Here is a 13,502-nt window from a genome sequence, read left to right as displayed (position 1 = left end):
CTTATGTGTATTTGATATATGTATCGTCTGTATGGGTTCACCCTGGTTTTCTCCAGGGGGCAGGATTTTTGTTAATGTTCATTTGGAGTAGGGAGTGGGAAGAGGAGGCAAGAACGTGGGATAAAGGAGAGCCTGTCAGAAAAGATAATCTAGTTATTTATTTATAGTTTGTTTAGACAAAGGGACCTTGAAACAGGCTTTGATAAGAATCGCCAAAGTTTCTTCAAAGATTAACTGGCATTCTTTAAAAGGGCATTAGTTTTCTTTTGTACAGGTGTTCACAGAGCTCAGGACTGGCTGTTCCATTAGAATCCTTCGCTGGTCTGTAGATTTCCTTAAGACATACTGCTGACATCATGGACTCCTTTCTCAGATTCCTTCTCTCTCTTTCTCTCTCTCTCTTTCTCTGTTTCTCCTTCTCTCTCTCTCTCTCTCACTTTCTCTCCTTCCCTCCCTCTCTGGCCCTCCCTCCCTCTGCCCAATCTCTCCTAATCTCTTTCTTTCTCTCTTTAGTTCCTTCAGGTAAATCCCACTCAGACTTGTACCAACTTGTTTTTGACTGACAGCGAACAGCAAGAAAGTTTGCTTTATTTTGCGAGAACCTAAACATCTCTCTTTCCCAAGGCAACCTGCGGCAAACACTCATTTCTTTGCCTTGTCCTGACTTCACAGTTGTCCAGGAGTCTGCACTCCTCCGTCCTTGCAGGTAAGAGGTACGCGCTATAAAAATATTGGAGCGTGCAGCAGGCTGGGGAGATTTATGAAAAACTCTCCTTCTAAAGGTAATGAAAAAGTTGCGATTCTTTTAAAACTTCTTTAAATCATTCAAGACACCCAAACTTATCTGGGGGAATTTGCAAGTGCTGTTTGCATGTGGAAAACGGGTTTTTACTTGATGATGGGGCAAAAAAAAAAAGTGCTTTATTCTTGCCTGTGAAACAATCTCCAGATGTTGTCTTGTTTGCTCTGGGTGTGAGTGATCTAGACCGAGAGAGAAGAATTACTCCGACTTCTCTTTGCAAGTGTTTTTCTCTCATAGTGTCTGTTAGAGTAAGTTTGTTATTGATTTTCTCTGATTATAGATTCTTTGGGTCATTCTCCGGCAGTTATTTTTCTTTGTCGGTGGAGAAATCAGCTTAGGTTGCTGTAAGGCGAAACCTCACGGGAATATTTTAAAATCTGCTACCTAGCCTTATGAGAAAAAAAAAAAAGTGACGTAAGTTTCCGTGGTAGGTATAAAGAATGTAAACAATTCTGACTTTGGAAACATTACGAACCTTGTTCATGACCCATGGATAATGCGTTTTATAATCTGTGTGTAATTTCGTGTGAGTTTAGACTATTCTCAGCTAATAAATGTTACGCTGGGTGAAATTTCCACATTGCTTCTGCGAAACTAGCTTTTTATTTCCTCTCTCCACTTCCGCATTTAGTTGCCTGAGGAAATGAGAATTTGTTGTTCAATAGATGTTTCTTCACCTCCCAATTTCTTTAAGCCACAGGTTCAGAAACTTACAACAAATGGAATATTTAACTTGGAAAAATTAGATACCAAATGTGTCTCCATCAATTCGAACATTTGGATTTATTTCCTCTTATCAGGAAAATATCTTAATCTTTTTCTCTTTTACCTAAAGGAAGGATTTTGAAAAAAAATTACTTTAAGTTCTTTTTTGAAACCTCAAAATCACACACACACACACATCCACACACACACACACAATCAACCGTTACCCCAGATCAGATCCTATCCCTTTTTGTCCTCTCTCGTGAATGTTTAAACAAACATGTAATGATCGACAATAGCCTTGGGTGATAAATTATCTCAACTTAAACTTGTCCTAAAATCAAAAGAAAAGAGTTGAACACAATTATAATGAATTTTTAAATGCCATCATTTTATGAAAACCTAAGATCAGGAGACTTCCAATTGAACAATTAAACACTTACCTCACACACAGCTCCCCTCAGCACTGGTCTTTCCCTGGGTTTTATTTTTTAGCAAATTTCCTCCTTCTCTAGCTGTAAATATAATAAATAGCCATCCAGGGAGCGACCCAGAGGTCACATGGAAAGTCTTCACACAAGGCTGGAAGGTGCACAATTTAACCAAATCGCCAGTAGTTGTATCTCAGAAACGCTAATCAAATCGCAGACCTGACATTTCTTCCCTGAATTCAATAAATGCATAAGTAGTTTGAGGGTTTTATAGAAATGGACCTAGTTGACTTTTGTGATTCTGGTTGCTTAAGGAAAACACATTTTTAAAAATTGCTCCCGCCCTCTACCACTCCTTCCTCCCGCTAACAGTTGTGGTCATTTCACAGAAAGTGCTATTTCCCCAATTTCCACTCCTCGCACTTATAACCAGCGCAGACAGCCCATATTGGGGCGGGGGAAAGGGAGAGAGCGAGACCCCAGGCTCCCCACGCCGGCAGCCCTGGAGAGCCAACAAAAGCAGGTCTGTTGGCTCACATGCTCCTGCTCTGCCCCGGCGTGGAGAAAAGCTTGAAAAGGCTGCACTTTCTTGTTTTGGGGGCTGTGTGTGTGTAATTGTATACCTGAATGACAACAACATGCTTGGTACAAGAAAAACCCAACAACATGTGGCTTGAGGCAATGAACAGAGGCAAACTTTTTCTGACTTAATCAGTGGAAGTCGAGTAGTTGAAATATCCCTTCCTGTCGCACCCCCTCGCGTCTGCTGGAGACACAGAGCAGCCCACTGACTTCCTCGCATGCACTGAGTTCAGAGCTCACAGTTGTCTTTGGAGTGTCTTTACCTGGCGCATGCAGCGGACTCCTAGAACCAATGTAACAGTCCAGAGAAGCAGCCATAAGCGTGCTCGGGCTGCAGATGACTAGCCCCTGGGACAATTCTTTAAAGTGTATAAACCTCCCTAATCATTTCCTTCAGTCTTTAATATATAAGTACTTCAGCTGCTGTCTCTTCTCCTGCAACAATTCAAGCCCTTCACACCACGTAAATCAGGTATCTCCAAATGTGTTGTTTTAATTCTTTTTTTAAGTAAAAACAAGTCTACTCCAAAAATAGTCAGGAAGCTACGGCAAGAGTTAATGCTGGATTTTGTGCTCACAAAGACGAGTTTGTTGCTTATTAATGGGTAGACACAAAAGGGATAACAGGCAGAGATTCTCATCCATCCTTCTCTCTCCTGCCCTTCGCCTTCATTTCATACAGCCACCTTGGAAGTGGGGCTTCTGGTTCAGTTGGAGGGTGAGGTGTGGTGGGCTGGGGACTGGGATAGTGGAGGAGCAAAGCGAACTGAGGGTGGCCTTGCTCTGTGCTCCTCAAGGATGCAGAACCCTGGAAGTGGGAAGATCTGACCCAGCTCACCTGGCTCTGTAGCTTCCTGGTGCCAGTTTTACAGACAGGTAAAGGAGCCGTGTGGCCAGAAGTGAGCAGCCCAAAAGTGCCAAACCCTTCCTCCACTCAAGGAACTAAGGGAAATCTGCTCCCTCACCTTTAAAGGGAGAATTGAGGGCACAGCGGGAGACAAAATAACTTATAATCTTTAAAGAAAGATACTGGGAAAGAAGTTTTATTTGCTACGTGTCACTCTGTTGAGATGAAAGAAAAAATGAGCACATAGACATTCCTAATAAAGATGAGGCAGGAAAGTGGAATCAGACTCATGTTGTCCCCTCTGCAACAAGCTCTCTAGGCTGATGCACACAGTGATATGGGCTTCTCCGCTCAGTGAGGTGCAGCTGGAGTCCACAGAGAAATTCTTAACCTATTCCCAGGGCTTTTCAGCCGAAAATGTTCCTGTCCTTTTCATAAAGAAGAGGTCAGAGTTGGTGAGAAGTCTGTGCACTTGCGTTCCCTTCAATGGGCATCGTGCCTTAAGAGATGAAGAGATCAATAACCCATGGTCGTCATAATCCAATTTGACTCTAGACCTTCTCATGTGGCCTAATTCCAGAATACAGTCCATGCTTCTAGACCTGAAGTTCCGTAGCACAAAATTCCAGATATTTTAGTCACGATACGAAGACGAATCAGGGTTGTCTGATCATGCTCACAGCATCAGAAGATACCCAAGAAGGAGGACAAAGCATTGATTTTTGGTACATGTCGTAGGAAGGAACTAAGTAGAAGAGCATGTCTTTGCTACCTTGGCACTGAGGACCCAGAGGAGATGGAAAGAATTAGCAACAGAATAAGCACAGTTTTGTTTTGTTCTTCCCCTGGATCCTGCAGTTCAAATGCAGAGCAATCTAGATGTGTAGGGATCCACATTACACAAAGCCAGCAGCTCCTTCCACCGAGGCTGGACAGTAGCCATAGGGCTGCATTGGCCACTCATGTCCCCATTCAGGGTTCCAAGTTTAGGGAAATGATGTTCTGAGCCTGGACTTTGTCCCTGGGGTTACAGATCACACCAATCCTCAGAGTCACCGTGGGGTCATCGGACTATGATGGGGGTCGCTCAGGGCAGGAATTCTGCAGTAGGGAATCCATTTCTCAGGGTGTTTTGAGGACCCAGATGGCTGGGTTTGGGTTTCAATCCACGTCCTGTTTCAGTCAAAGTTGCCCCGGTGTCGGCTGATAACTATGAAAGTCTTGTAGAAAACTAAGAATTTTCTCCAGTGTCAGCATCAGAGGCTGATCAAGATTTTATGGAGCCTGAAGATTACACAATTTGGGGGCCATCCTTGAGGAAAACGAATGCAAAATTATGACTATAAAATTAGGAGCAAAGCTTTGGAGAGGGCTGGTGCAAGCGAGGAGGCCCAAAGCTTGAGTTTCATTAACTCCGTGAGAAATCCACTCTGCCTCCTACATAATAAAGCGCAATACTTGTTTCCTGAAGGAATGCTTGAGTTAATCCATGTAAATTTTAGCTACTGACTGCCCTCTAAGTAACTCTGGAAATGACAAGTGAAAATAGCAAATAATCACACTTACACATACCTAATGATCAGGAATAGATGGAAAATTGATCTGGGTGATATCTAGGACACTTCTCATTTCACTGGCACATTTCCGTGAAATGTAGATCCTTGCCCTATGACTGACCCTGTGGGTCATAACAAGGCAAGATGCTATCACAGCTCTGTTTTTCCCACAGCAGAGTATGTGGGTACTGAAATTAACAGTGTACTTTTCCCATGTGAAAAGCCTCAAGTTAAAACCCGAAGAACGCTATGCTAGATGGGAGCCTAGAACCTAGAATGATATTAAAGTTTTCAAGAATATGCTTCTAAGACTTCAGGGTTTGCCCCGGTGAAATATCTGTGTGTTCAGCAAGGGACTGACTCTCCTTCCCTCGATTTCTATTAATGCTGTTTCCATTTCCGAGAGCAGTTAACAGTGTCATTTCTCGGCATGAATGCTTGCTAAACCCATGCCTACCGGGCACCAGGCCAAATAATTCTCATTCAGTGATGTTTATGTCTTCAAATATTTGCAGATTCATATCTTGCTCCATCGTAGTTCTGTTTGCCAAAGAATGCAAGGTCAGCTGCCCTAATCTGGCTTTCTTACTTCCTGAATTGCCCTTTGGTCTATTCCTACCTTTTAAGAACACATTTGAAAAGTTTATCCTTTGCTTTGAAGGGTCATGAAATTTGGCATCATCTATGCTCTTCCTAACAACCCCATCCCCAAATAACTTCTGGGAGTTAAAGGAAATATATGAGCCCTGGAGCACCTGGCTCCTTTGTCTAGAATTCTCTAAATACTAAGGAATGAGAACCCGCCCTGTTTTCTTCATATTTTCAAAAGGCCATGGAAAGAATTTTTACGTAAACAGATATGTACAGCCATATATATGCAAGTGACAAAGGCAGCGTGGCTGTCTGTTTAGCTGGAACATTAATAACAAAACTGTGTAGGTATACAGAGAAGATTCCAGTGTGAACATCACAGCACAATAGTGCTTTATTTCCAACATCTTGCCTTCTTCAATAAATTTCAAGTCTATAGTTTCTGCCTAAAGTCCATGTTAAAGAGTAAGTGTCCAAAAAAATTCCTCTAAACAGTGTTAAAAGAAAAAGTACAGTCAAGGTGACATGGGGATCTTAACATCCCCTCTTAACAAAGGAGTTGGGTATTATGTCACATGACTTGATTCTTGTCAACTTGAATGCTGTGATAATCTGATCAAGAAACACTCAGTGTTCTAGCTCCTGGCACCACCACGCAGCTGGCCCCTATAGACAGAAGAGGGACTGGCTTCTCCCAGGCGGGCCAAAGCTGCCTTGGGGAGTTAAGGAGAGGTGACGGCTCCTTTCCAGTGCCTTCATCATCCAGTCTCCCAGGAATTGGGGAGGAGACCCCTGAGACGCTGACCCTATACATCCTGTCTCAGGGTCTGGGGCCAGGAAAGATTTCCTTAGCCAGAAAGCAGGAGGGAGCGCCCTGAAACACAGTCATCAAGTTTGACAGTAAAGCGCTCCCCATCCTGGGAGGTTCTGCTGTCAAGCAATGAGACCTGAAGAGGGTTCTGTGTTAACTCTCGCCCTGCAAGAAATAAGAAGGTCTGTACTCCAACAGGCTTGGGAAATCTGTCATAGTCCGTGTTTCATCTTGAAACTTCACAATAATCATTAAGAGATTAAAACTCTGAGAAGTCCTGCAGCAAAAGCATCCTCTATCCCGAGTTGTGCAACCATTTTGGACTACAAAATTGTCTCCCACCTCCTCCTGCCTTCTTAAAACTATTATTTATTCCTTTGACTAATATTTCACGCAACCCCATTGGGAGCACTTTCACAGACTATGATTGGCGTGGGTGGCAAGGCGTGTGGTGCTCCAAGGAAGAACATGTTATGATGTTCATTCTCCATTTGGCTGTGAGTTATACCTTTAGGACCTGAGCCACCCCTGCAGGTGACTGACCAGCCTTTGGGACTACAAAGTGGCCATGGACAGTAGTCCCAAAGAATTTATTTACTTTTCATCTCTTTGTTTCTTTTCTTTTCTTTTTTTGGTGAGGAAGATTGGCCCTGAGCTAACATCTATTGCCAATCTTCCTCTTTTTGCTTGCGGAAGATTGTCCCTGAGCTAATATCTGTGCCAGTCTTCCTCCATTTTATATGTGGGACGCTGCCGCAATATGGCTTGATGAACAGTGTGTAGGCCCATGTCCAGGATCTGAACCCATGAACCCTGGGCCACCGAAGCAGAACACACAAACTTAACCATTATGCCACTGGGCTGGCCCCAGTCTCTTTTTTTCTTTATGTCCATCTTATTCCCTAGAGAATTTAAGTGAATTTAGAAAGACATCCACATACCCTCATACAAACACCATGTGAATTAAAAGTAGATGGAAAAGAAAAACAGGGGTAAGCCTCTAAAAGGTAATTTAATTAAATCATTTACTTATGAGCTTTATCTACAGTCATGTGCTGCATAATGAGGTTTCGGTCAATGATGGACTGCATACATGATGGTGATCCCGTGAGCTTAGCATGATATAGCCCAAGCGTGTACTCAGCTATACCATCTAAGTTTGTGTAAGTACAACCTAAGATGTTCACACAATGACGAAATCACCTAACAGTGCATTTCTCAGAATGTATCCTGGTCATTAAGGGATGCACGACTATGTTTTTAAAAAACAAACTAAATGTGCAGACTCACAGCAAGAGAATCTTGTGTGTGACTTCAGAATTAAATGCAGGTTTTAGATACGCTTCATACTTGAACCCGGGAGTCAATTAGGCACTTGTTGAATCAAGTTTTACATGCACAATATTTTATAACCGTTTGAAAGGAAATGTCCATTCTGCCTCTAGGGATCCTTTTGTTCTTTTCATCACTATGTCTGTAATTTAATTGTCTGTAGGTGAAGTTGTAAACTTTCTCCGTTGGTTTCGACTCAGGTCCAGTACCAGCTCCAGGGGACCATCTATGCCCCGCGAAGCCTGGGTTAGGATCCCTCTGCAGATTTCCCTCACCGTCCTGGTCGTAGCTGCTTCATCCCACTTGGCCCTGCTTTACAACGGCCTGTCTACTTGTCTTTCTCCCCTACTGCGTTGCAAGCTCAATGCCAAAGGAGATTTTACCTGATTCTTCCTCTGTGCTCCCAGAGCTTGGCCCAAATCATTTCTTAGGCAATGCTGTTGAATCAACATGCATTGACATGAAGGCACAGTTTTTGCTATAATTACATCTTCAGTTGAACCATGACCTACAACCATCCCATCCTACAAGCACACAATATAGAATATTTTATCTGAAGTGTCTTGAAAATACATGTATCTGAAAACTCCTAACTGGTGCATTTTCTCCTTCAGCAAACATTCCAAAGTGATAGATTGGCTGCTAGAATTGCTTAAGTGGAGTCATTAAGGAAGGAGATGTATTTATATGAGTGAGAAGAAACAGGGCACCAGGTACCTACAATATAGTACTTGTGTAAACCCCAGAGAGGGAAAAATAAGAAACACACAGAGTGTTTTAGAAAGAAGAAAATTGAAATAAAACAGAAAAGTAAATGCAGAGTTGGCAGAGTTTGGCATCGGAGCTTGGACTGAAAGTTTGATCCTGGAGAAGAAAACAAGGGAAAGAAAGGAAAGGAGGAATTTGCTGAAATCCTGGGGTGGAAAAAAATGATTTGATCTATGGTGCAGCCAATCCAGGAGACAAGGGAATTCACATAATTTCAGACTCCCTGCAATGCTGTGTTTAGCTACGGTCTATGTTAGCATACCTTTGGCAATAAGGGCATCTGGCTCTCAATGTGTTTTAAATTTTAAGTTAAGAGAATTTTCTAAGATTTTCCCATTTTAAACATGAAATATTATAGGACTAAAACTTATAAGAGCCCCTTTTCTGTGATTACAATCAATGCTTTTCCTTCCGACTGGGAGCTGTTGATGCCAATAAATGGCATTTCAGAGTCTAAGGCTGCCCAAGTGCATGTATATTTAAACATAAATTTTATAATTACGGATATTAAGTTGTCTAGTCCAATATCCTGGGAATGTTCTCTAAATTATGCTTTTCGTACAGTGCTTTGTTTAGTTTTCAATATCTGAAGAGATGGTCTATGACTTCCCAGCCCTAGAGTTGGTAGAAGTGTATGTTTAATGAGTTTTTAAATCAGCTCCTACCAAGATTTTGGATAGTTAGGCTCCAGCCTGCAGTCATCTTCACCCAGCACACACCTGCTGGCAGCTTGCTCCACGGGAGGTTGGTGGCCGTGCCTCAGAAGATCAGAGTGGAGAAGACTTAGCCCTTGATCTCAAGGAACCTCCAGTGCCCTGCTGGGAGGGCACATAGATGGGAATGGAGGTGGAGAAATAGTGAAAAATACTCAAAGCACAAGAATGGCTGTGATGCCAGACAGAATGTGAGAAGAATTACCTGAGGAGCCCAACAAAGGGTTGGGGATAGTCAAAGAAGGACAGACCAGATCCATTTGGGACAGTTGGGAAAGGCATTGGGCCATTTGAGAGCACCTTGGAGAATGAACAGGACTTCAAGAGTCAGGATGAGGAGGAGAAGCCATCAGAGGTCAAGAGAACAGCAGGCACAAAGGTGCACCAGAGGGAAAATGCAGGGAGGACCTCAATGTGCATAGGGGTTGAGTCTGCTATAAAGAATAAGAGATTGATGATAATAATCATGATGATGCTGATGGTCAACACTGCTGAGTGCTCACTAAAGGCCAGATGGTGCTGGGTGCATCCTAATGTTCACAGCTGCCTATCCAGTAGGCTTTATTATTAGCCTTGTCTTAGAGATGGGGAAAGCAGAGTACAGAGCTTAAGCTACTTGCTCACAGTCACAGGCTCCAGAAGGGGTGAGGAGGGGCTTTGAAGTAAGGTCATTGGCCTCTAGAGCCCATACCCTTATGTGCTGCCGTGAGAGATGAGATTCAAGAGTGGGTCGGTTGGGGAGAATTGTTTGGGTTCAATTTGGTAAGCAATGAGGAGTCACTGAAGGTTTCAGGTTTTTTGGATTCTGAGCTGTGCTTTGGAATATCAGTCTGGCAGTGAAGGTCCCATGACTTGTCAGAAGGGTATTTTGAGAGGCTGGGTAAAAGGAATGAAGCCCTAGAGCTGAGTGTGATGGCAGCAGAAGGGGAGAAGGAGAGACACGGGCAAGATGCACTAAGGTCGAATCTCTGGACTCGAGTTAGATTAGGCAGGAGTGAAGGCATTTAAAGATAGACAGGTAGGAGAACGAGGATGCCATTGTTTGGAACCAAAAATCAGAAGTAACTGGATTTAGGAGAATAATATGAGTTCTGTTTTGGCCAAGTCAGCTCTGAGCAGTTCTCTAGGAGAGGTGTCCCAGGGGATGTTGCAAACAGAGATCGGATCTCAGAGGAGGTGCTGCTGGGGAGCAACAGGTAAAGAAATGGGACTATGGATGGTCAAGAGGGTAAGGTGGAGGAGGCCAAGAGAGAGCATGAAGAGAAACAAAAGACGGTGAGTGCCAGACCAGCAGAAAGAGAACGAATTATCAGAGAAGCAGATAGAGGACCAGAGTCTTCTGACACAGGAACAACTGACAGTAGGAATTTTCTGAAGACGTAGTTAGTGGTACCACCCTTGATCATATATCAGAGAAGAGGAGAAGCATGTTTGGGAGTTGAAGGAAAGAAGCAGAGGAGAGCCTGAAGGTGCCAGAAAGAAAAGATGGTGGAGGAGGTCTCCGTAGCCCCCACCTAACTGACGCTCCAGATAGAAAGTCAGAGGAGATGAGAGATCATAGCATGGCTGGCAAACCAGTGTCCTTGGAGGCTGCGGGATGGCTCCTTGTAAGCCTGTTGGTGGCGAAAATTTCTTTTCCTCTGTTTCCCATTCTAAGTATGGCTAACCCACTCCGTTCCATCCTTAAAGACTATCAGGTTATCCCATAAATTAACATCTATCATGATTTTAAGGTATATGTTTACCGTGGTGGGGTGGTTACATGTGTTCCTGAAGGAAGATTCCAGCAACTTAGGGCCCTTGAAAAGTGGATGGATATCTGGATTGTGCAAGTCCCGTGCTTCCATTTTCCCAGTAGGTCTGAATAAACTACAAGCTCGTTCTTGAACATGTTTCCAATAAAAAGAGAAAGATAATGCAGTGTTCAAATTTGCTAATTACCGCAATGACTCAAAGCTAGGCTTTTCAAGTTTGTTCTTTCATAAGATCGGCGACCTTTTGAACACAAACGTGATTTGACAAAGATAGTCATCATGCTGGAGAGAGACTGAGAAGCGATGCCAGATCCCTCGGAGCCATTAGTCGCTGCCCGCTTTGAACCTACCGTCTAAAGCTCGTTTTGCTGGGATTATTTTCTGGTGTTTCGGTGCTGTATTGCGATTAAGCAAAACTTCAGAAAAAATAAAGTGCTATATGATAGCAGTTTTGAAAAATTGGTGGGTGTGTTAAAAGAAGTGCAGCCTTAATTTTCTTAGCAAAAAGTCAAATGATTAGTAGTTTGGAAACTTCTGGATAGGAGAATATAAATAGCTGATAACAGTTCTTGAAGATTATAGAAAAAAAAAAGATGGGAAAGGAGTAAGACAAAGCCCCTAGCAGGTAATAGGGGAAGCTTGAGAAAGAACCATTCTGTTAAGAGAGATGGGCTGGTCTCATGGAAAGACACTTTGGACTTTGGAATCTGACATTCCTGGATGGGAAGTCCAGATGTGCCAACTCCTAGCCACAGCACCGTTGGGTGAGTACACTGCTGTTCTGAGCCTCCAAGCCTAAGAAAATTGCAGAGCATATGGGCAGCAACGAGTCGGTTCCTGCTCTCTCCACTCCAGGTCCCCACCTGCCCACACTGATTCCTCACCATCTCGCCCGACCCAGGTGAGCACAGGGCTTTTCCTTAAGGCTGCTGGTGAACAAAAGAAAGTTAGACTTGGAAGTGGAAGGCCTGGATGGGAGTCTCACCCATGGGCTGCGTGACTCTCTGCAAGTCACCTACCTTCCCAGTTTCTCATCTGTAAACTCGGAGAAATTCCTACCCGCAGGGATAGCAGTAGAGGTAAATGAGAAGATTTTTGTGAAATCTTTGGGGAAGCCACTTCTGTCTTCTGTGAAATCAGTAGGGAACAAACATTCTCAAAATGACCCAAAATGATCCTATTTTCCTCTCTAAGGAACTAATTCCCTTTTTATACAGTTCTGTTTTTAAAATCTTACTCTATAAAGAAACTAGAATTCCAGAGTCTAGGGTACCACCCTTACAAAATCTTAGAGCAGCTTCTTAAGTGTTTTTAACTTACAAAACGGATTATTCTCCTAGAATACTCAAACTTTGATGAAAAAGGGTTTGGATTTGCCAGAACTAGTGTACTGGATTTGCCTCTGGAAATCACTGTTGTTCTCAATGCAAACTGAATCAGAAATTACCCTCATAATTATTTTGTTTTAGGTCATTCGGTATTTTCTATTAAAAACACATAGAAGCAGGGTCAAGTGGTTAAAGTTCTGTGAGTTCTGCTTGGTGGCCCAGTTCACAGATTCCGATTGGGGCACAGACCTACTCTGCTCACCAGCCATGCTGTGGAGGCATCCCACACATGAAACAGAGGAAGAATGGCATGGATATTAGCTCAGGGCTAATCTTCCTCAAGCCAAAAAAAAAAGAGGAAGATTAGCAACAGATGTTAGCTCAGGGCAAATCTTCCTCATCAAAAAAAGCCCCCAAAAACCTCCCCAAAATCGAAGCATTAAAAAGGTAACTTTCTCTTAGGTTTTATAAAGAGAGAAAAGTGACAAAGAGACTATGAACTTGGCATACTAGTGAACCATGCTCTGGAATTCGGGCGGGTCTAGGAAAAATACAGACTTCAGTGGAAAACATGTATGGGAGTGTGAGAAATGCCTGTAAACCATAAATTGAGTACATACTGTGCAGGCTGGTATGGAAAGAAACCACAATGCTCTCCAAAATCAGAGAAAAGGGGACAGAGAGTAAGTTTGGCACCAAGAGGACATCAGGTGTCCCTGGGCATTGGAGCTGTTTGCAATTAGTAGCAGTCTTAACTGGACCTCTGGAACCTGGTTATCGTAAGCATCTACCAGGGTGTCCTGGAGCTATCTGTTAGATGACCTGCTTATAGCCAGGTTCTCCATCACCTGACCTCAATTATCCACACGCTTTTTCCCACCTCTCCCTACTGAGGCCCTCCCTTCAGTTGCTTCTGAATACATGCTACCTTGTCTCCTTTGCCTGCGAGTCTCTTTCCTGAAAGTCGTCATTTCTTTCCTTTTGCTACCAGCATCTCACCATCCATTCTTCAAAACCGTTCAAGGCCCACTAGGTTCAGCTTTCCCTTCCCCACGGACCTGGCCACGTCCACACTTACTGAATGTCATTTTCTTGAGGCCGGTCCAAACCTAGAATGTCTCTGTGCCAAGAAGAACTCATCATAAATTGTGTCCCCATCTGAGCATTTGGTACAGGTGGCTCCTGATTCCCCAATCAGATTACCAACCCTGATGGCTGAGGGCACATTGCACTTGGCCAAGCAAAACCCTAGCTACCTCTGCTGAGCCCCACTGTGCACCCA

The 13,502-nt window shown here is 43.4% G+C and overlaps 1 protein-coding gene across 2 annotated transcripts in view; it reads left to right on the top strand.

The window, feature by feature from the left end:
* Nucleotides 1–584: 584 nt before the first annotated feature.
* Nucleotides 585–13,502, top strand: part of LOC124234281 (ATP-sensitive inward rectifier potassium channel 15) — a 45,615-nt gene continuing 32,697 nt past the window's right edge. The window contains exon 1 of one of the 2 annotated variants that reach the window (XM_046651545.1): nucleotides 585–706. The gene's annotated coding sequence lies outside the window, so the exon portion shown is untranslated. Of the gene's footprint in view, nucleotides 707–763; nucleotides 783–13,502 lie in introns of those variants that run through there. The other variant, XM_046651548.1, reaches the window with a different exon arrangement.

Source organism: Equus quagga, unplaced genomic scaffold, assembly GCF_021613505.1.
Source record: "Equus quagga isolate Etosha38 unplaced genomic scaffold, UCLA_HA_Equagga_1.0 73442_RagTag, whole genome shotgun sequence".
NCBI lineage: Eukaryota > Metazoa > Chordata > Mammalia > Perissodactyla > Equidae > Equus > Equus quagga.
Note: the sequence above shows the minus strand (reverse complement) of the source record. Positions and strands in the feature narration are given on the sequence as shown.